At 38.6% G+C, this 21,344-nt stretch overlaps 1 protein-coding gene across 3 annotated transcripts in view; it reads left to right on the top strand.

The window, feature by feature from the left end:
* cntn5 (contactin 5) overlaps nucleotides 1-21,344 on the top strand; it is a 237,278-nt gene that overhangs the window by 38,440 nt on the left and 177,494 nt on the right. Inside the window, exon 2 of one of the 3 annotated variants that reach the window (XM_070543556.1) lies at nucleotides 1,278-1,317. The exons of the other annotated variants lie outside the window; for them this stretch is intronic. The gene's annotated coding sequence lies outside the window, so the exon portion shown is untranslated. The remainder of the gene's footprint in view (nucleotides 1-1,277; nucleotides 1,318-21,344) is intronic. 3 annotated transcript variants of the gene reach the window in all.

Below are 21,344 nucleotides of genomic sequence, written 5' to 3'. Positions count from 1 at the left end.
ACAGAAGAACGTCTCTGCAAGCAGCATCTTTTGAGTTTTATATGCAAGTATTTCCAGGATTACTGCTGCAGTGAATAATAAGGGTTCATTGGTTCCATGATGGTCATGGGGGGATAGTGAGCCAAGCTGTGTTTAATGCGAGCATCTCTTCAGTTGGAGCTTGACGGTTGACAGTGTTTACTGGGGCCTCAGTTTTCATCCCTAGCTCAGTGGATGCAGCTGTCACGGCTGGTGGTGGAGTTTTACGTTGTTCTCCAACTCTCCTCAGCATCAGAGCCAGCTTAGCATCTCCATGGTGCTCCTGTTCCATGTCAGCGTTGCCATTATCCTCAATTTTTAGGGATATATCAATATTGTTTTAACAAACAAGAAAAAAAAATACATTATTCATACAAATATACATATTTTCCATTAAAATGTTTCTGTTTGAATTGATATGTCTTCAAAATGGAGATAAAACCCTAGCCTAGAAATCTAGACTGTCAGTTGCTGAAGCAAAATTATTTTCTTCTGCATGTGGCTCTAGCCACACTCCATTGGAACCTCCACAGCCCCAGCCAGTCTGATGGTTAGCCAATCACAACACTCCATTGGTTTGGTGGGCCGATCACAGCACTCTACCGGTTTGGTGGGCCAATCACAGCGCTCCTATCGATTTGGTGGGCCAATCACAGCGCTCCTATCGATTTGGTGGGCCGATCACAGCGCTCCACCGGTTCGGTGGGCCGATCACAGCGCTCTACCGGCTTGGTGGGCCAATCACAGCGCTCTACCAGTTTGGTGGGCAGGACGTTACTGCGACTGAGCAAAATCAAGATGGTGATGACTCATTTAAAGCAGCATCAATGTTGGACTATACTTGGGCTTTTATTTGAGTCAAGAGCAGAAAAAAAGTATTTAAGCCCTGTATTTAGAAAATGGATATATTTGCAAATTTTTCGACAATGTATCGAGATCTGTAGTGGTGAGTATGCCAAGCTGTTTGTTGTCCAATCGCTCCCCACGACTGCGAGCAGTCCAGACTATATATTCACACACACACTCACACACACACACACACACACACACGCACACGCACACTCACACGCACACTCACACACACGTGTGTGTGTGGTTAGGTGATGGCTTTCTAGGCTAGACAAACCCTACATATTTATTTCAAGTTGTAAGAGGGAGAAGAAGAGGACTCAGTTCGGACTTTTCCTTATCATTTCGGTGGACCAGCACAAGACTGATTCACAGAGGTTCTAACCCGAACTCTATTGTCCTTGTTGCAGATATTACACCGTAACATCAAGGGTGGCCATGTCGCTACAGGTCAGTGCTGTTTTAGCAGCGTCAACACATCTGACATGTTTTAGCATATCCCACAGATGCTGGGTAAAAAGCCAGAGCTCGAAGGCTTGGTTATCTTTTGCTTTGTTCTCTGAGGCAGGTTTTGTTGTCAGTGTTGAATGGCACGCCCAGTAACAACATAAATGCATTTAAAAGAAACTTTCTAACTTCTGCAGATTTAGACTTTTTTTTCTCATGTCTTAATAATAACTAATCAACCCCTGCAGTGAGTCAATGAGCAGCTTGATATAAATGGGCTTGTTGCTTATGAGAGAGTTATTACTTTTGATATCAGTATTGTAAACCTCTCACGGTATAATTGAAAGAGATGAAAAACTGGTCACGTTGAGGGTGATTTGCATTTATTTTCAATTTTCCCAAAATCTATAATGTCTGTCTGCTCATACCAACTAATTAATTCTGGAGATGCAACTCTGTCCCCTTGGGAGGAGAATCCACTCACTCATGTTTGTTATTTATGAGCATTTTCCTCCCACTTCTCTAAATGCTGCACAGAAGAATCCTTGAACATGTCATATTTACAAGGAAGGATTAGTTATTTACTAAGGTAGTGGTTTGCTAAATAGGATAACAGCTTGTCGTAAAATCTCCAAAGTTTCACATTAGAAAACTATCAAACAAAATGTGCACAAAATCAGCGTAGCTGTGGATGTAATGCTAAACATTTTTATAAAGCAGGTGCATGCAGACTCTGGTGGGTAAAGGTTGCTGAGACAATTAGCCGACCTGCTGTTATATTTGCATGCTGTTAACAGAAACTTACAAAAGTTGCTGCACCTGGTTCACAGTGAAAGCCAAGGTCTTTCAAGGCTCCACGAGAAGGCTGTGCTGCTGTTCTTGTGATGGGGTGTTACGTCTGGGAGGGGGTATTATGTTTTAGTGGATGGAAACACATTTTAAAGTGACGGTGTGCATTTTCACTGGCGATAGGGGGCAGTACATACCTAAAGCATTGCAAGCAAGTAGTATTGTGTTCGGATAAGACCTTACCACTCGATCATTAAGGTCAAAAATCCCTGGGAATGCAATTTTTTAGTACTTTGTTCCCTCCGCTCATCTTTCAAAGACTTGGTGGTTGTTCCAAGGTCTAGATGCAAGTCACAGGCAAAGTGTTCTCAGTTCTGGCGCCTAAACTGTGGAATAAGTAGCCACTGGATATTAGGTGTTGTTCCTCTGGATTTTTAAAGCTAATTTGAGGCAATATTACCGATCTGATTGAGTTTTTAATGGTCCTGCTGTTAATTTACCATTGTTAGTTTTCCAGATGCTATATTGCCTAATTTTGCTGATATTAAGGTGAATATCCTAGTTCTAAGCTGACGAGGGTTTTGGCCTTTTTAGATGCTGCAGGATCATTTGTGATTTGTCACAATATTTCATGTTTGTTTACGTTTTACATGCATACTATTTGTTTTAGCTGTTTTTAGGTCTACATGTATTTTTATCTGATTTTTGTCACTGCATAAGTTGTCAGTTCTCATGATTGATTGTATACTATCCAATGATTTCATGTTCAGGTATGATTTTATGTGCATTGTTGGTGTTCTACTCTTTAGGTGGTCTTTATTGACAGCAGTAAAGGGCTTTACAAATAAATAACTGAAATGAAAGACATTTGTCAACTACATCTATAAAAATGTAATTTGTCAGTTTTGGATGAAAAGGTAGAAACAAACCCTGTTAACTTCTGCTGCTAAAAATCAGTTTAGATATATAGTTCTATACAAGGTCTGTCCATACTTCCCCTTAGGTGGTTTGAGGTTTCTGGTGTTCTGCAGAAAAGAGAGGTCATCCTCTAACCAAAAGGTCAACAGATGGGCTGTAATAGAGTAGTGTTGAGCAAGATGCCACTCTACTAATTCATCTACATTCCACAAACACAAAATCAATGACAAGGAGTAGACGCTTGTTTTAACAGCGCATTCACATAGTGTGGTAAAAACTTCTTTATCGATATATTGAAACTTAGGAAAATATTCATGAGTTCAGAAAGGGCTTGACCTTAAACACTAAGGCCATTTGCAAACATGTAGCAACATAAGAAAAAAAAGGCATGTGCTTTACTTCCACAACTATGGAAACATTTGATTTTACTTTATTTTCATCGTTGGATTAGCGCAGCAGAGGCTTTTTGGTAAATGTCCTATAACAAAACTGACTTGTAGGTATAGGACTTGGTGATACAGAAAGAAATCTTATCGCGGTAATAATTGTCATATCAGTCGATATTGATATATCAAAATGTAATCATACGTTATAAAGCTGCTTTGGAAAAATGTGATTTAACTGAAATCTTTGCACATAACAGGAGAACATATTTTTTTATTTTTTTTTTACAGTGACTCCAAAAGCCTAATGTTAGTGCTTTTCTATCTATCATGACAGCACTTGTGATGTGTGAAGAAAGAAAAATCACAATGAATCCAAAGTTGAGCACTCAATCACCGTGTTAAAAGTCACTGAAGTTTTATGTTATATGATCAATGCAGCCTGGAGAAAGTGCAACTCAAATGATTCATTGAAAGCTCCAAATCAATGACATTCACACCCATGATGCGTAAACTTTTGAACACAACTGTTTGTGAAATCAGTTGCTGTGAGAACGTTATTTCTGGATGTCATATGTGACGAACGATTCCGGAGCATTCACACATTGTTTACCTTAACTAGTATTATTTATCTGAATGACAGACATGAGGCTAGGCTTAGAAAAAAAATGACTCATCCACCTATTTTATGTAGATGCGTCTCAGTGAAGCGTTTGCAGAACTGTTCTGTCTTACTGTGAGGTAATGCCTACCGACAGATTCTTTGCTTCTGATGGAATCTAAGTAATGAGGATGTGAACGAACAACATAAACAGGCTCTGAATTGTTGGTGACTTGATGACCTGTTTCAAACAGAAGTTTTCCTAATTATGTTGTGGCAAGACTTGTCACATGTTTTTTTTTCCCCTCTTACAAAGATGTTCAATGCAGGGACCAAACAACACTTAAAGAAAAGAATATTACAGGTGTTTTCAAGTCTATTTGTATTTTCTGTAGTAAAATTAAGGTCATTCTGCATAGTCTATTAAAATAGTAGTTTTGTAGCCTGTGAACATGTATTCTGTGCCATGAACCTTGGAAAGAGCTCAGTCGATTTTTACTTGTGACAAAATAGCATGAAGGGATCTGTAAACAGTGCAAGGTAACTTGTATGCTCCACAGAAACACAACTCAGATGAAAAATGTTGGTGTTGCTGGGCATTTTGCTTTTTGTCAGACTCTGAACCAGAAAATGGCTGCAGGCAGTGAAACAGAATGCAAAAAACTCCAGAACATCCAGTGACTCCGCCCCCTAGCGGCCAGAATCACGATGCTGGCCTGAATATTTCCAGGTATTTACACGGAGCAGGGACTAAAAATAGGGGAGAAAGTAAAGGGAGTAAACAGTGGTCAGGCCGAGCTGCGTCGGTTCGAGATGCTCTGAGTAGTGCTCCTGGAAAACCACCTTAAGTGTCTCAGTATGCTATTGGACAACTAACAACATGATGCAATTAAAGCTACGGATGTTAATCGACAGGGCAATTCTCCATAAGTCGTTAAAGAAATATGTAATTTTTCTAAATAAAGGGCCCAAGTACCTCCATCTGCTCAACTCAAATAAAAGCCCAGGTCTAAATAGTCTGAAGTTGTTGCCAAAGTCGTTTCAAATGAGCCACCACCATCTTTGTTGTTCCGCATAACTCCCACCGCACCGATATAGCTTTTTGACCATAACAATACTGCTCAGACCAATGGTAGACCAGCTGAGGCTCCTATGGAGTGTGGCTACATGCAGAGCATGGCTACTGTGCGTCTAGAATTCTTAGCTAGGGTTAGGGTTAATCTAAAAGGTGCACCCTAAACAGACCAATAGGGTTAGCCCCTCAAAATTCTATAGAAGAACCAGCACAATCTTTACTCAGCACAAAATAGCACGAGCCGACCAATATGTCACTCACCTGCTTAGTCCCTGGCTATTAGTCAGACTTAATCCAGAAAAGGTTGCAGGCAGTAAGGAAGAAAGCTCTGGAGCAATTCAAGATACACCTCGATGTAAGGAGCAACACCATCTTGTACCTCCTTAATATGTTTCAATGTGTTTGCATAAATTGTAAATGAGACTTTTGTTTGAGACCTTCTGAAGTATTGTGTGTTTTCAACAAATAGCACAAAATAGCAATCAATAAGACAATGACCCCAAAACTATACATGTCCTGACTAGGAATGAAGAGAAAACAACAAAATTAGCCGACCTGTTTAATACTATTTTTTTCTCAAATACTGCCCCCATCCAATGTGCGAAGTGTAGTCCCCTGTCCCAGTGTCTATAGTCTGCTCAAATGAGCCTGTTCAGCTCTTTGAGCATCTTTGTTCTGGTTATTTTGTCCTGAACATCGTTGCTGGAGAATCCTTCCTGTTGAGCATTAAAATTCAAGACTTGATGGTTCCTTATATTGCCGCTTCAGATCTGCATCTAAGTAAGTCCTCGCAATTCACTGTTTTATGACACTATTTCATGACTATTATGCGGTCCCCATCAGTATCTGGATTGTGTCCTACTTGACTCACTCAGCAATGACAAAGTTCAGGAAGCTGCAATCTCTACTGTCTTGTTTTGTTTACAATGACTGATATTGTTTCCCCTGGAGCTGGAGGACATGCTGCGCTGCTCCAACAACAGGTCGGTTTCACTGAACCTACACTTGTTCTACCTACACTTCACTCAAAATGAGCGCAGTATATTATTTTCACTAAGGATTCCACCCAAATAGCTCCAAAGTCTCACAGCTTGCACGTGAAAGAGATTCTCTTAAATACCTGCAAATTTACAGCCCGGTTAACTGCAGACACCAAGACTAAGTGTCTTTGTTCTGCAGAGATCTATGTTGTATTGCAGCATGATGGAGTTTCTGCAAACCAGGCAGATCATTGCTATTTTTAGAAACATTTCTGGATGTTCTTGTTTGATTTTTATCCTCTTAATTATCTTTGCCTGAAAAGCCAATGCAGCAACTTGGAGGATGGACGGTTTCACAAAGAAACCAAAGTTATCAATATGTTTAATAGGAAGAGTGACTACAGTCGTTAAACCAAAATGCTTGAATTGAAAGCAACAATTGTTTCGAGTTATCTTCTATTGATGCACTCAGGATTTCTGTGCCATGTATTATTGACCTACACAGACATATGGCCTGTGAATGCTCACTTGGTTGATCCTGGTTAAAACTATGATCACAAGCATAGATGACCACTGCCGATACTCAACTCAGTTTTCAAAAGATTGTTCCCAAAACATTTTCTAAAGACTATTGGAATCACTGTTATCCATCCATGATGAATTGAGATAATGACTGATGCTATTTCTACACAATAAAGCTTACACTGTGCTTATCAGCATTGGATCAGTGTAAACTGGACAATTTAGAGAAATATTTCAAACCAAATGCAATCTTGGAAAGTGGCCAACTCAACTAACTTAATAGTGTAACATTTAAGCAGTCTGGTTAGACAGACTGAACAATGTTAATTTAATTGCTAATCATTTCTGGGACTTTTTGAGCTCTAGTGCCCTCAATGCCTCACAGAAGATGCAAATATAGATCAATTTAAACCAAGAAATTCTGAATAATGTCAACAAGTCTAACTGAATAAAATAGAATGGTACAACAGTGTTATTTTGTTGACAAACTTTTTATTTTTATTTTTCGGGACAAATGAATTTAACAAACATTCACGAAAAAAAAACAACTTCCAAAGAAACAAACTTTTGACAGAAATTTATAAACATTTTTGGCGACAAAAAGACAGCGAAAACTGACAGCAAGAAAATCCAATCAGAAAACAGAAAAGCTCCAGATACGTCACTCATTTGGGTTTTTTACAAAATAAAATTTTGAATTTAGCGTTGAGTGGTGGTGGTCTACTTCCACTTGTCTTCTCAATTCAAGAGCTTTCAGCTTTCCTTGATGGTAAACTTACATATCTGAGAAACAATTAACTTAACTAGGCTATGCCTGCTGTGACATACCTTGTGTGCCACGTTATAATTTATTTGTTTTATTTTTTATTCAACCTTAATTTAACCATTTCAGTCTATTGAGAACTAATTGTCATTTACAATGACGATCTGACCTAGAGTCAGCAGCAACAGACAGTTCGCTTTACACCAAATAACAACAGGATCAGAATCAGAAGGGTTTTATTGCCATATGTGCGAGAATCACAACATTAGGAAATTGCTGCGGTACTTGGTGCAAAAAATAAATAAATGAAATAGGAAGATAAAAATAAGAGATAAGAAAATATAGCATGTAAGATTATAATCATGATTAAAAAAGAGTGATAATAAAAAGTGGCAATGCTTAGTAAAACGGCTGCTATATGCAAGACAGTGTAGGTACTAATCAGAGCGGATCATTTCAGGTACAAACACAGCACAGGGTCAGGTGACTGGAACCAAGCGACTGGAGTGGGCAGCCCTAGGATTGTCGTTTCATGAGTCCAACAGCAGAGGGAAAGAAAGTGTATTGTTGGTGAGAGGTTCTGGTCCGAATGGATCTGAGCCTGCTGCCAGATGGGAGCGAGTCGAAAAGACACACAGATACGATAAAAAAAACATACAAGATAAAACTGTTAGACATAAAGACAAAGGACTGTTCTCATATATAATATGTACAAGCTAGGGCAGGGCAATACATCGAAAAGGTATCGTTATCGAAATTTCCGGCTCTTATGGTGATAAGTTTTCCCTTGTCAATAAATTTGATAGTAAAAAAAATTTAAAGATGTGTGTAGGTTGGCAACGTTCATGTCCCTTTATGAAGCTGTACCACACTGAGTCACGTAAAAATGTGACTTAACGTAATACATGCGACAGCTGCATCTAGTGGACAAGTTTTGTTTCTGCACATACCTGTAGTTATCGTCCATTTATCATTATCTAGGTAAAATCCTCACTATATCGTGATATTGATTTTAGGCCATATCGCCCAGACCTAGTACAAGCAATCAAAACAGACTTAAAACAATCTTTAAGTACTCAGAAGCAGACACATTGATCAGAAACTATTGATTGCAATGAATTACTGAAGGCCGATGATGGAATGTAGATAGTGAGCTTTAGTGTTTTTTGCAGCTCATTCCAGTCGTTGGAAGCAGCAAACTGGAATGAAGAGTGGCCAAAGGAGGTGCGAGCTTTAGGAATAAAAAAGAATCCGGTTTTTCCCATCGCTGGTAGGGTGCCAGTTATGTATTGAGATGTGGATAAACAAGTTTCCACATTGCTAGAAGTAGACGGACCCCGATTGAGGCTACAAATGTCTTTTCTGTTAAAGAGCTGTGTGGTGCGCTTTTTTCACTTCCGCAATAAAACTCAGATATGATGTTTGTATGTACTACAACAAGAGTGCTTTGGATTATAAATTTAGCCTTTTGATATATTTTTTTTTAAATATATATCTGGTGGGTGATGTTACCAGTAAGTACTGGTTAACTATCTATTAGGCTCTGGTTCATCACTCCTTACCTCCTAAGTCGTTTCCTGGTAAAGCACAGTTTGGGCTCCCTAATTGTAAAGTGTTGCCTATTAAATAGTTTAAATATCCAGAGAAGCAGAGAAAGAAGCACTCAGTCTCCTTTTGGATAACAAAAAAAAAAGATAATAAAGATTTTACTCAGATTTGAATTGTGCCATTTTTAATGAAAATGCAACTTTATAACGAGCTTGAAATTGACAGTTGGCTTTATTTCATGATATCTAATTCTAACATTAGATCATCAGTTTTCATTAGCGTTATATCAAATATTTCCAGAAAATGTACGTGAAGATACTTGAATGTGTTTTCTCTTGTTATTGGTTATAATTAGGGATGAGCCGGATACTCGCTTCAGACGAGTATCCGGTACGGATAAAGCATTTTTGACGAATACGAGCATGAAACGAGTAAACGAGTCAATATCTGTAATCGTGCTGAAGGAAAATCCTCATTGGGTAACTGACTGTCTTCACGCTCTGTGAATGGCCAGTCACATAGAGCGCCCGCCCCTCCCTACACACAAAACTGCAGCCGGCCGGGAGCGCAGTCCGTCCTGTTCATTCACGCACACACACAGACAGTAACGAATCTCGCTGTGATTGCTTCACTGTTTCTCACGTTTCTTCAGTTTTCCCTAGGTTTTCTTCAGCTCGCCTCTTTTTTGGTTGAATATTTAAAGTTACTTTTTTCGTAACTAACATGGTGCATTTGACAAGACAGAGCTGACGTGCTGTTGTCACTACCTCCGCTCCGGTCGTTTTTTTTTTTTTTTTTTTAACTCTCTCTCTCTCTCTCTCTCTCTCTCTCTCTCTCTCTCTCTCTCTCTCTCTCTCTCTCTCTCTCTCTCTCTCTCTCTCTCTCTCTCTCTCTCTCTCTCTCTCTCTCTCTCTCTCTCTCTCTCTCTCTCTCTCTCTCTCTCTCTCTCTCTCTCTCTCTCTCTCTCTCTCTCTCTCTCTCTCTCTCTCTCTCTCTCTCTCTCTCTCTCACACACACACACACACACACATTAATCAACATTGTTTTGTTTAACTTTGTGTGGGGCAAAATGCCAAGAACGTTAAGAAAAAAATCAGTTTAATCAAATAAAAATATATATAAAGTTGTGTCTGGTTCTAGCATTTCATATTTCCTAGTTCCTACTGCATGAGTTCAGATGTATTAATCCATGCACTCAAATATTAATGTTCAGATTTTATTGAAAAACTTGTTCTGTAATAGTTTCTTTACTATTGTGATCAAAAATATTTAATCTCAATTCTGAGGCTGCTCTGTAAATAGTTTTCAAATAAACAATACACATAGCAACTTCTGATCAATCCGCATCAATTTCAGACTTAAAATAATACATTGATGTAAACCACGCCCACTTCCGGTTAAACCACGCCCTCTTTCGGGTTATGCCACGCCCATTCCGAGTACAGATACAGATCATTTAGTTGGTTGAACAGATACAGATACAGATAGTGGTGTACTCGCTCATCCCTAGTTATAATCAAATATGTTCCTTGTGTTTATCTGATTAAAATGAAGGCAAACAGACAGATGTATTGGAAAAAGCCGTGTTTTGCTAGAGCTGACAATTCTGGCATATCTTCTACTCACAGAAAAATAAATACTGATTCTGTAACGGTTGGGCTGATATGAGCTTCTATTTTACTATTCTACTTAAATACAATAGCTGCAGAAGAATGCAAGCTTTTATTCATAACATGCTTTAAGGATAAGCCTCTCTCTAAACAGTTTTGTTGCATCAGATCGTTTTGAACAGTAAATTGTTCACTGTGCCACCTGGAGTTGCAGAGCTGAACATCAGACCTAAATCATGATGTGATCTGGTGACCTTTTTGGAGCTGATCCAGTGAGACCGAAGTAATGAGTCACACTCTGGGCTCAGAAGATTTTAGTTTTAAGCATTCATAAAACGTCACCGGAAAAATGCCATGGGTGCTGCTTTAGTGTCTTTTGTCTCTTTTGCAATGCCCAAAAATGGATCTGTCAGACTGACTTTCCACTTTTTGGTGAAGGATAGCAACCACATACAAGCTGTTGTAGACATCGTTCATTTAGACATTCTGTTAAAAATGCGATTTAACCAATGACTTTAAAAAAAATCAACTAATGAAACGGGCATGGTAGCTTTTAACAGGTATTGTGGCCCACTCCCCATAAACAAACTTACCAGATGTTTCAGCTCTTCCCAAAGATGTTCAGTTTGACTTAGATGTGGGCTCTGAAGACCACTTCAAAACAACAAAGTGTTTGTTCCCCAGTCTGTTCATGAGTGAGGAAAAGATGGAGCAGGAGGTTGATAGGCGGATTGGAGCTGCATCTGTAGTGATGCGGGCGTTGCTCCGGTCTGTCGTGGTGAAGAAAGAGCTGAGCCAGAAGGCAAATCTCTCAATTTACCAGTTGGTCTACATTCCTACCCTCATCTATGGTGATGACCGTTGGGTAGCGACTGAAAGAATGAGATCACGGATGCAAACGGTCAGGAGTTTTCTCCACAGGGTGTCTGGGCTCTCTTTTTGAGATAAGGTGAGAAGCTCAGTCATCTGGGATGGTCTAAGAGTAGATTTGCTGCTCCTCCACATTGAGAGGAGCCAGTTGAGGTGGCTCGGGCATCTAGTGTGGATGCCTTCTGGATGTTTCCCTGATGAGGTTTTCTGGGCACCTCCTAAGAGACCTAAGGGAAGACCCATGACACGCTGGAGGAACTATGTTTCTTGTCTGGCCAGGGAATACCTTGGGATTCCCCAGATGAGCTGGCCCGAGTGGCTGGGAAAAGGGAAGTCTGGACTTCTCTCCTTAGGCTACTGTCCCTCAGACCCAACACCGGATAAGCGGACAAAAATGGATGGATGGATCTCAGCCATTCTTTGGTGTTTTTGAGATATTTTCTTCCTAAGAAACACTTTTCCAGAAGCATTGTGGGTCATCAATATGCATTTCGGTGAATTACATTTTAGTATTTTTAAGACTTGCATTTCCCTTTGAGGTACCCCTAGGACCTCAAATTCCTTTTTAAGTCCATTTGGAACCAGTCAGCGACAAATGATGCAATGAGACAGTCACATACCTTAACCTTGGAGTTTACCTTTAATCTCTTCTGAAGATCTGGCTTGATTAACTCTAACAATGAAGATTATGTTTATTAAACTGTTCGTTATTCAACAGTCCATCAAAATGTGGTTTTTAAATCACTTGAACAGCTGCAGTCATGGATCAGGTATAAAAAGCATAATATATAAAAACAAATGGAAGAAATCAGACTAGGTTGTGTGCTGTCCTTGCCTTGCAGTAAATAAGTTCATTTTCCATTCAGCGTTATCTAAACTGGTTTTCATTAACGTCTTATTTTATTCTGTATTTAAAACACTCCATATAAACATACAAACACAAGAATACAATGAATAAAATAATTTACAATAATTCTGTATTCAACAAATGAAAATATACAATGTTTGTTTCCCCAACAAACAAAGTCATCTGCTTCTGCTTTAGGCTACAAGTGCCTCAGTTGCACTCGTGAACATGCCTCTCTAACAGCTGAACTCTGGAAGACACAAAGACGATTCCTTCACTAATGTTTTCATTTTTATTTATTCATTTGCTAAGTGCATTGTTTTGTTGAGAGGTGGTGCTTTTACGTGTGTTGGTCTCCTAGGTTAAACCATAACCAGTCCTGGAGCAGATTAGGTTACCATGGTGATAGACTCAGAAATAAGTGGTACCAAAGAAGATCCTGGTCAGAACCTGAAGTTACTTCATGAAACCGCTTTCCTGCTTCACTTTACCAACCTCAGAAGTCAGTTAAGTCCAGTATGGTTTCTCTCTGCTATGTAAGTGGGAATGAAATAGAGTACAAGAATATTTCAGTTAAGTTTTTCCCATTTCACACAAAAGGTGTGTGTTGCATCATCCCTATTTTTCTTTCCACAGGAAAATAAATAAATAAATACATTTTTTGCTTTAGTTGTAGGTTTTGGACACTTTTGCATTTCAGTGTCAATCCAGTAGAATATTGGGGAAAATATCACATTACACATATCAATCAAACATGATAATGTTCATTAGTTACTAAAATAAAACATGCATTAATACTCATTCTGCATGCACAGAAAGTGTTCGCAGTCAAATATTTCCATACATGTTTGCTTTATGATAGAATGCATGTTTATCCTGAGGTTAATTTTTATGCATGAACCACCAAAATGTTGAAAATATAAATCATTTTTTATCACTTTATATATTCTCTCATTTTAAATGACTAAAGAGTAGATTATCTTCATGCATCCATGTCTGGACACATCACTAACTGCAAATAATTACATCTGAACTTTGAAAGGAGTCGCAGAAACAATAGATTTGGGTTTTGTTATTACATTTTACATTGTGCTTTATAGTAAAGGTTTGCATTAATGTAGGACTCCTGCAGGATTTTCTAGTCTCACAGCAATTGTGAGTGTGTTCTAATAGCTGCAGGGAGAGACGTAGGAGTGTTCAGAGTATAATGAAAAAATAATGAATCTGGTTGACATGGAGATTGTGGTATATTTAATTGATAAGTGGGATTCCAGTCATACGCAGAGTGTTGAGATGATAGAAAACTGGAAATCTGTGAGCAGGAATATAAAATTATAATGGACTTTATTTATAGACCACTTGTAAAAATCCACTTTATGACGAGCATCTGAAGAGCAACGTCATCAGCTGGAAGAAAAGAATCTTTGGATTTTAAATAGAGAACATAAAAAAGGAACAAAAGTAAAGGTAAACACAAATAAAAAAGTTAAACTGAGTCCTAACAAAGCATTCAAACTTGATCACTTATGCAGCCTACCTTATTTCCTCTTGCAAGAGTTCCCAATGCCTCAGGACTCTGATTTCGTACAATCTTTCCTCTTTGAAAAAGACCAAAGACCCCTGACTGAGGATGTCAAAGCACATATCTGCACTAACTGCATTGGCAGCATCTTGGGCTACAGCTGAAAAAAGACAAACTAGCAGGATCTATAAAATCAAGATCAGTCAAGACCCTGGTATTTATCACAGTCTGAACTCTGTATTCCAAAGGCACTCTCTTGCACCTTCACTACATATTCTCATGATAGTGTTTAAACCTTCATGTCTGCCCTTGATTGCACCACACCTTGTGTCTTTTATCTAGTTAAGGTAGTGTGCTAGAAAACAAAAACAAAATTGCTTGACTCGATAGCCTCTTTTATAAAACAATGCCGCCATTTTGTTGCAAAGCTGAGCCGGCATCTGGGAGCCTTAGGTTGTTTATAAAGTCTAATTTATACTTCCCCGCCTACATCCATACAAAGACATGCTACGCTATTATGTGTAGGCACAAGGGTCCTCCTATGGGCTCGCAGAGGCTGATGGAGACATTTCCAACTTTTCAATTATCAGTCGACAGTGATGGAGACCGCAAGCTTGTGATTGGTCAGGAAAACACCTTCTTTAAAATTAGTCAACATTGCCCCCTCAAAAAATTTAAAGATATTTAGTGGCAGACATGTAACACATTGAACGCCTCACGGAAAAAAGTCCAAAAACATGAACGTTTGTTCCCTCGAAACTGAGGGAGTACAAAGATATGGAGTAACCATTTTTCACAACCCCCTATCTATAAAGCTTGTGTGTCTACATGTTGTATTTAGTGGCTCGTTTTCTTTACTTTTGCATTCTTAGTCACTTTTGTACTCTTTTGCCATTCGTGGCCGGAAATCACGGGAAACGTGGGTTTAGAGGTGGGACCGCATGAAGAAGTGGAGAATAATGGTCAACTTCATCCTAGTTAAGAAGCCTCCAAAATGCATTAAAGCAATGTAAACACAATAGTAAATGCACCATCTTTGACCGGAAACGTGACTGTAATGGTGGCAGGACACCCCAGGAAAGCGCTACGCCCTCTGTTGTCCTGGGGGTGGGCATGTGTGTGTGTGTGTGGGTGTGTGTGTGTGTGTGTGGGGGGGGGGGGGATTGCTTTGCAACACTCTCCAGGTGAAGGAGATGTCCGAAGGGAACAAGTCTCCATCAAGGAGTGTGTGCGACTTGACACTTAATCAGTGTACATTAGGTTCACGTGGTCAGACTGTGGCAGTAATTTGTCTTTTTTACAAAAGATTAAGCAATGGCAGTATAAAGGGGGTAGGGGGCAGTCTCTGAGCTGCAACAGACTTCCATTTAGCTTGAACATAACTGGCTTTTATTGCTATTGAAGGTGTCTGTCCTCGACAGGCCCTGAACTGTCTGGTGATCTCAGCTCCGGCTCGAACAGAGAGAAGCTCTGCACCACTCTAGTTTGCCATCTTAGCAGATTTTGTTTAAAAAAAGCTAAACTTATGGCTGTGTTTACTTTTCTTTTGGGGATAGTTGCCGGCCAGGACTCGGGAGTAATTTCACACGTGATCATGCCACCACTCTCTGTTGCGCCAAGGCATAATCTTCATTCACAAGTCTGGCATTGCGAGACTATCACTACCAAGCGTGGCGGCACGAATGCCGCACAATTCCTGCATTGCCATGCTGCCATGGTGCTTGTATAAGACACTCAGCAGTATCATGTGGATTTCTCTGCACGGTGTGTCTTCTAGAAGCGGCCTGTGGTGCGTTAGCATTGTAACCAAAACATGATTTGTGATTTTGCATAAACATATCACTCGTGTGTGGGTCCCATGTCATGAATTTGCCATCGAGTTTCAAGAGTTCCAGCCAAAGTTAAAAAAATAAACTGTCCTGCTCAATAAAGAGCCCACTTTTTTTCCTGAAAACAACATCACCTTGCAAAGACCATTGTAGCGTACCCAAACATACGAAGGCCCTCCATAATCAGTGTTCTGGCAAATTCTTTACATCATAATGTTATGTTCTCTAGGATAAAGGTGGCTTTAAGTATCTTTATAAATAGCGTGTAGCATTGGTTAAGTTTGTTGTATTGGGTACATCTGTCAACTTTTTCACCTTTATGACTTTATTGATGCAGTTTGCTTTACCCTGAGGCTACATGCCATTTTGAAGTATACATCTTATTGTGAGTGTGAGAACTTAAATGTGAAGGTGAGGACTTGACCAACTGTGGGGGCGGACAGTAGAACGAAGGATATTCTGGATTCCATATATCAAAAACAGCACACCACAACTTTTGGTCTATTTTTAAATCTTATTAAATTAAGTAGAAGTTCTCCTCTTTTTGTTTTTTGTCTCCTCGGTAGGTTTCACATACAAAGAAGGCTTAGCTGGTGGTGAGTATGTGTAGTTTTACAGGCGGAAATCAAGACAAAGTGTCCATTTTAAAGTGCAGGATCTGGGCTAAAGAGAAGGAAATCGATGGAAGGCAAATTCTTTTACAATCTAAAAATCACTTTTTGCTGTCAGTCAAAGGACAGATAATATGTTGTTTATGTCTTGAGCATTCACCATAAAAATCCTTCAGGTTCTTTTCCCACATCAGTTGTTACAAATGTGCTTTGGCTTTAACACAACCTAACAAGCTTATCTTAAAAGAGTACATTAACGAAAGGCTTCCTTGGTCAAGGGAGGTAAACTGCAGTCAGATTAATCCTGGTATTATAACATTTAACTCCGGCCCCATCCCGCAGATTAAAACCTCCAGCATGTATAGAAACACTTTTTTAAGGAGCTTAGCCTGGATCTGCTGATATAAAAATATATATAGGAGCATTTTTATTTTACGGATATCTGAATGTATATGATTTTGTTATAAAACTTTTTTTGCCCACATAAATCAGATCGATGACATTGTTATGTTGCTAATCTCAATCTTGTATAACTATTTCTGATAACACAGCAACGGACCTGATAACTTAACAAATCTGTATTTAAATGGCCTGGCAAGCCATCATATCTTTCAAACGGTCTATTGGACAACGAACAAACATGCTGTACACACCACTACGGATATCAGTTAACGGGGCAATCTGCCATACACTGTCAAAGAAATGGCCTGTATTTGTATAGTAGCTTCTTAAGCTTGGGGCACACCGGAGAAGCCATAGACGTTAGAGTGTGCAAACGGGGGAGTGGGGTGGGGGGTGGGGGGGGGTTGAGGGGACGCTGCGCCGCATCCTACAAGCGCCACGCCAAGGCGCTGAAGATAGGCGCCAGTGCTATCTCAAGCACCACGGCACAGTTGTTTACAACATTGTGGAGTACTTTACAACAAAACGGCTTTATGGCACGAACTCAACTGCTGCACAAACCCAGCTGTAATAAATGGCATATGTACCCACTGTTAATGATTTAGAGTGTTATTTCTAAGAGTAAAAGTCAAATTTTTACATATTTTGGCTTAATTTTTTGGTCTAAAAAGAAAGTATTTTCTAGAATAAAATGTATTACTTAAAATAAGGTAAATATTCTTAAATGCGATCCAAATATTATTGTTGTGAGTAAAAAAGATCTGCAAATGGGGTAAGCCAGAGTTGCTTGGCTAGAATTCTTAAAACTAAATTGTGTTGTCGACACTTGTAAACAAAATTTTGATTCATTTGCTAATAATTCTAGCCAAGCTTATCTCACTGGCAGGTTTCATTTGCCTTTTACTCAAAACAATATTTGAATCATATTTAAGATCATTTACCTTATTTTAGGTAATGCTATTTTTCTACACAAGTATTGTTTTATATTTAAACTAAAAATAAGACAAAATGTCTAAAAATGTCTTTCTTAGAAAATCATTTACGCTTGTCTATTATCTTTCTGGCTGGATGGCTGTTGATTGGCACCAATCTTAAAATATGCAGTGAAGTTGACCAAATCCTGTGAAAATGTGTGCTTACGTGACGTCATTATTGCAGAACCAGTTGAGTAGCAGCACACCCACCTACACACCAACTGGGCACTTTGACTACCTCATGTGTCAAAGAAATAAATAAACGGTGCATCAACATAATTTACCATTTGTCCCAGGTTATTTATTAATTTATTTTTTCGTGGCACAGAGATGTGATGGTCTGTACATCTGTTTCCCTGTTCTAAGTTACCCTGGTTTCCAGAGTCTGAATGCCCAATTAGACTTTAGTTCAAAGTCACCATGACATTCCTCACTGTTTACTGTATATATTGTATTTTTCTTTTTCCTCTTTTTTAAACTATTGTTTGCATTTTGTTGCTGAAGTTTTAAAATTCAACGTACAATGTTCAAACTTGCTAGAGATGTGATTTAAAAATTAAAATAAATGATTAGGTGGCTTTGATACCTAAAGGAATTAATCTAAATACATTCAAATATTGGGGTTTTAAGTATAAAATAATGTTTTTAAATGGATTAAATGTGTCAGTGTCTGACTAAAACCTATTTTTCCCCTATAACATAATATTTTCGCCATATCTGTAATTGTGGTTATCAGAGGTTGTTTATGATCAGGTTTAGTTGTATTTTCTGCTTGTTTGAGCAAATAAATTAAGCATTAAGAAGCGTTATTTCTGGAATTTATTTATTATCATCATCATTAAATTGAAGTTGGACAGATTTCTTTACTTGATTATGACTTGAAAATTCAAAGTTAAGGACTTGGACTCGACTTGGACTTGGCTGTCTTTGACTTGGACTTGACTCAAGACTTGACTAGAAAAGACTTGTGATGTAATTGCGACTTGCAAAGCAGTGACATGGTCACATCTCTGCTGGTTATATTAATTAATTTTTCAGAGAAAGAATGTCACAAGGAGCTTGTGACCAATGGATTATTCACTGTAAAAACACATTGTTTGCTTTTAGTTTATTTTTCCCTCCATTTTCTTACAAGTTCCAGTTTTGAAGATTCGTCTATTTATTTATTTATATATATATATATATATAAATTTTACAGTGACAGGTTTCGATTGTAGACTCCTAGGCCAGTGGATCTCTGATCTGATTGTAATTGGCCTCATTTTTAACACGTTTGAATTTTTTATGCAACAAATTCTGCACAATTTAAGAAATGAAACAATTTTGGGAGGGTTAGCAGTGATGGATCAAAGTAGTGTCTGATTGGAGCCAAAAATAAGATCATCTGACTTCTTTTTGGTGAAAAATGAGAAAAACTAAACATTCAAATAGCATTCAGATTAATTTAAATGTTTGACATTTACTTCTTCCCCCTGGCTTAGAAGGCCAAACAGCCCTTCAGCTTGTCTATCCTTCTGACATAAAACCCAGACATGTTATAGAGCTTTGTTCAAATCATCCATCTACCTAGACATATGTACATATTTATTTAGCAGTGTGCCAAATGAGGAGTGATATGTGCCATATCAGTGCGTCTAGCACTTTTTACACAAACCATTAAACAAAGGTGAGAAAGATTAATGTTACAGCAGTGTAGTGTCATTCAATCAAACATAATTAGCTAAACACTTTTGAAATGCTCACTAATTACTAGGCAGGTGTTATTGCTACTAACTGTCTGTGCCGTTGCACTTGTAAAAATTCTACTGACACCAGAAAGCGACTCCAGATATGGAAAAAAGTAACAATTATTTAATCCGATTACCCACTGAATTAGAAGTAAAAAAGTACTTTCTATAGTTTCTTTGTGAGTTAAATGGATACAGTCTTTTAAAAATTGTGTTCCTTCCTTCAACTGATTTGTGTCTGATGGTCTCCACACAACTTTGTGGCTCAAACTTTTTTGCACCAGTTCTTAAAATGAGATTAAAACAGATAAAAGTTAGTGTTATGGCTGTTTATGATTGTCTTGATGCTTGAACACGGAGGCAGCGTGGCTGTTGAATAATGAACAACAAGTTGGGAAATTTCCCCAGCGATACACAAAATGTCAGTTCTGACTAACACGTTACACGCAGAGCAACGGAACAGTTCGTGTGACACGGCCATGTAAGGAAAATTTGCACGTTTCCTTGTTGCTGTGCTACATGGTACACAGTATTGAGCGATCAATGAGAGCATGGCCGCAGTGGGAATGTTTTCAGCAGATATTTGTGGCTTGGTAATTCGTGTTGACATCATTTCATGTGTTGCACCTCATGTGGAAACACAGCAACGTGACAGAGTGGAAGCATCACATTAAAAAATGTGTGTGTGTGTGTGTGTGTGTGTGTGTGTGTGTGTGTGTGTACCTTGTTTTCTGTGCTCTATCTTATTAATAATAGTCAGGCTGAGCTGTGGTCAGAAATGCTGCAGGATATAATAAATAGTAAATAAATAAGCAATAGCATCCGTGAGCATGAAGAAAAAAAGACTAGATTTGCAGCCAGTTACTGAGAAGCATATGAGCAGCAAGTAATAAGTAAACGACCAGATTTAAATTTTCTGAACTAGAAATAAAAAAACGGCACCGTTTTTCTTCACCCAACTCAATATTGACTGCAAAAAGTGATAATGTTCCCTTTTTTCTTTTTTTATTTATATTTTTGACGTGACAATTTATTGTGTGTGACGTTTGGCTCTTTGAAAGGAGTAGAGGAGAAACTATACCAGCTGTTTGTTTTCTTCAAATTGTTGTTTTCTTCAATTTGTTGCTGGAAAGCATTTCTAAATAACTGAGCTCAGCTTGTTGTGCTTATAGAGACGAAAGCCAGCTGGAGACGAACAGGTTTAACTCCTGATGTAAATGAAAATGTTTTAAACAAGGATGGTGTGCAAAACTTAAAGTTTGTGTTGTGCATGGCTCAGGGGTTATGATTAGAGTTAGCCTACGAGCTACTACTAGCCTACCCGCGCCTACTCCAACACTGATGGTGGAATAGCCATTTTTGTGATGGCCAAGACTGGCTAAAAATAGCTGTAGCAGATATTGAATTAGAATGACTCACAAAAAACAGGTAATCAATTGACCAAGTACATCTAAGAAAGATTTTTGGGAGGTTTAATAGATTCATCAAGGAGTTCATGAAATGTTTAGCTAACTAGGTTGTCAAGGCATGTTGGAGGTGAGGATCCAAACATTGCGTACTTTCACTTAAACTTAGTACTTGTACTTGTAAGTGCTCCAGGATACAGGTACAAAAATACATGAACAATTACAAGACTGAAAGCGAGATGCGAACTGAACCAGGTTTAAATAGAACTGAAGAAGTGAAGCGAGTAACAAGGGACTGGTGTGCTGCTTGGTAACCATAGACAGATGAAACTTATGAACTGAGGGAGGCAGACACAGAGAGACAGGGAGAAAAACAAAGAGTGCTAAACCGTCCAGTTTCTGTTTCCTGCCATTTACACCAACTGTGAATTTTGTGCAGAACGTCTCTGGAAAGTTGCTTCTACAAGAGCTCTACTTTCTAGTGATGGTGAGATGAAGCCTTATGATGAGCTGAAGCTTTCCATCCAAGTGGTCGATTCTTGATTCGAGGCACCGTGATGATTCATTTGCTCTATTTCGACATCAAGTGGACAATTCAAGTAAAACTATGAACCTTTAAACAGAAAACAAATGCTTATGATGGAAATATATTC

Source organism: Nothobranchius furzeri, chromosome 13 (assembly GCF_043380555.1).
Source record: "Nothobranchius furzeri strain GRZ-AD chromosome 13, NfurGRZ-RIMD1, whole genome shotgun sequence".
Taxonomy (NCBI): domain Eukaryota; kingdom Metazoa; phylum Chordata; class Actinopteri; order Cyprinodontiformes; family Nothobranchiidae; genus Nothobranchius; species Nothobranchius furzeri.
This window is presented reverse-complemented; position numbering and strand designations above follow the sequence as displayed.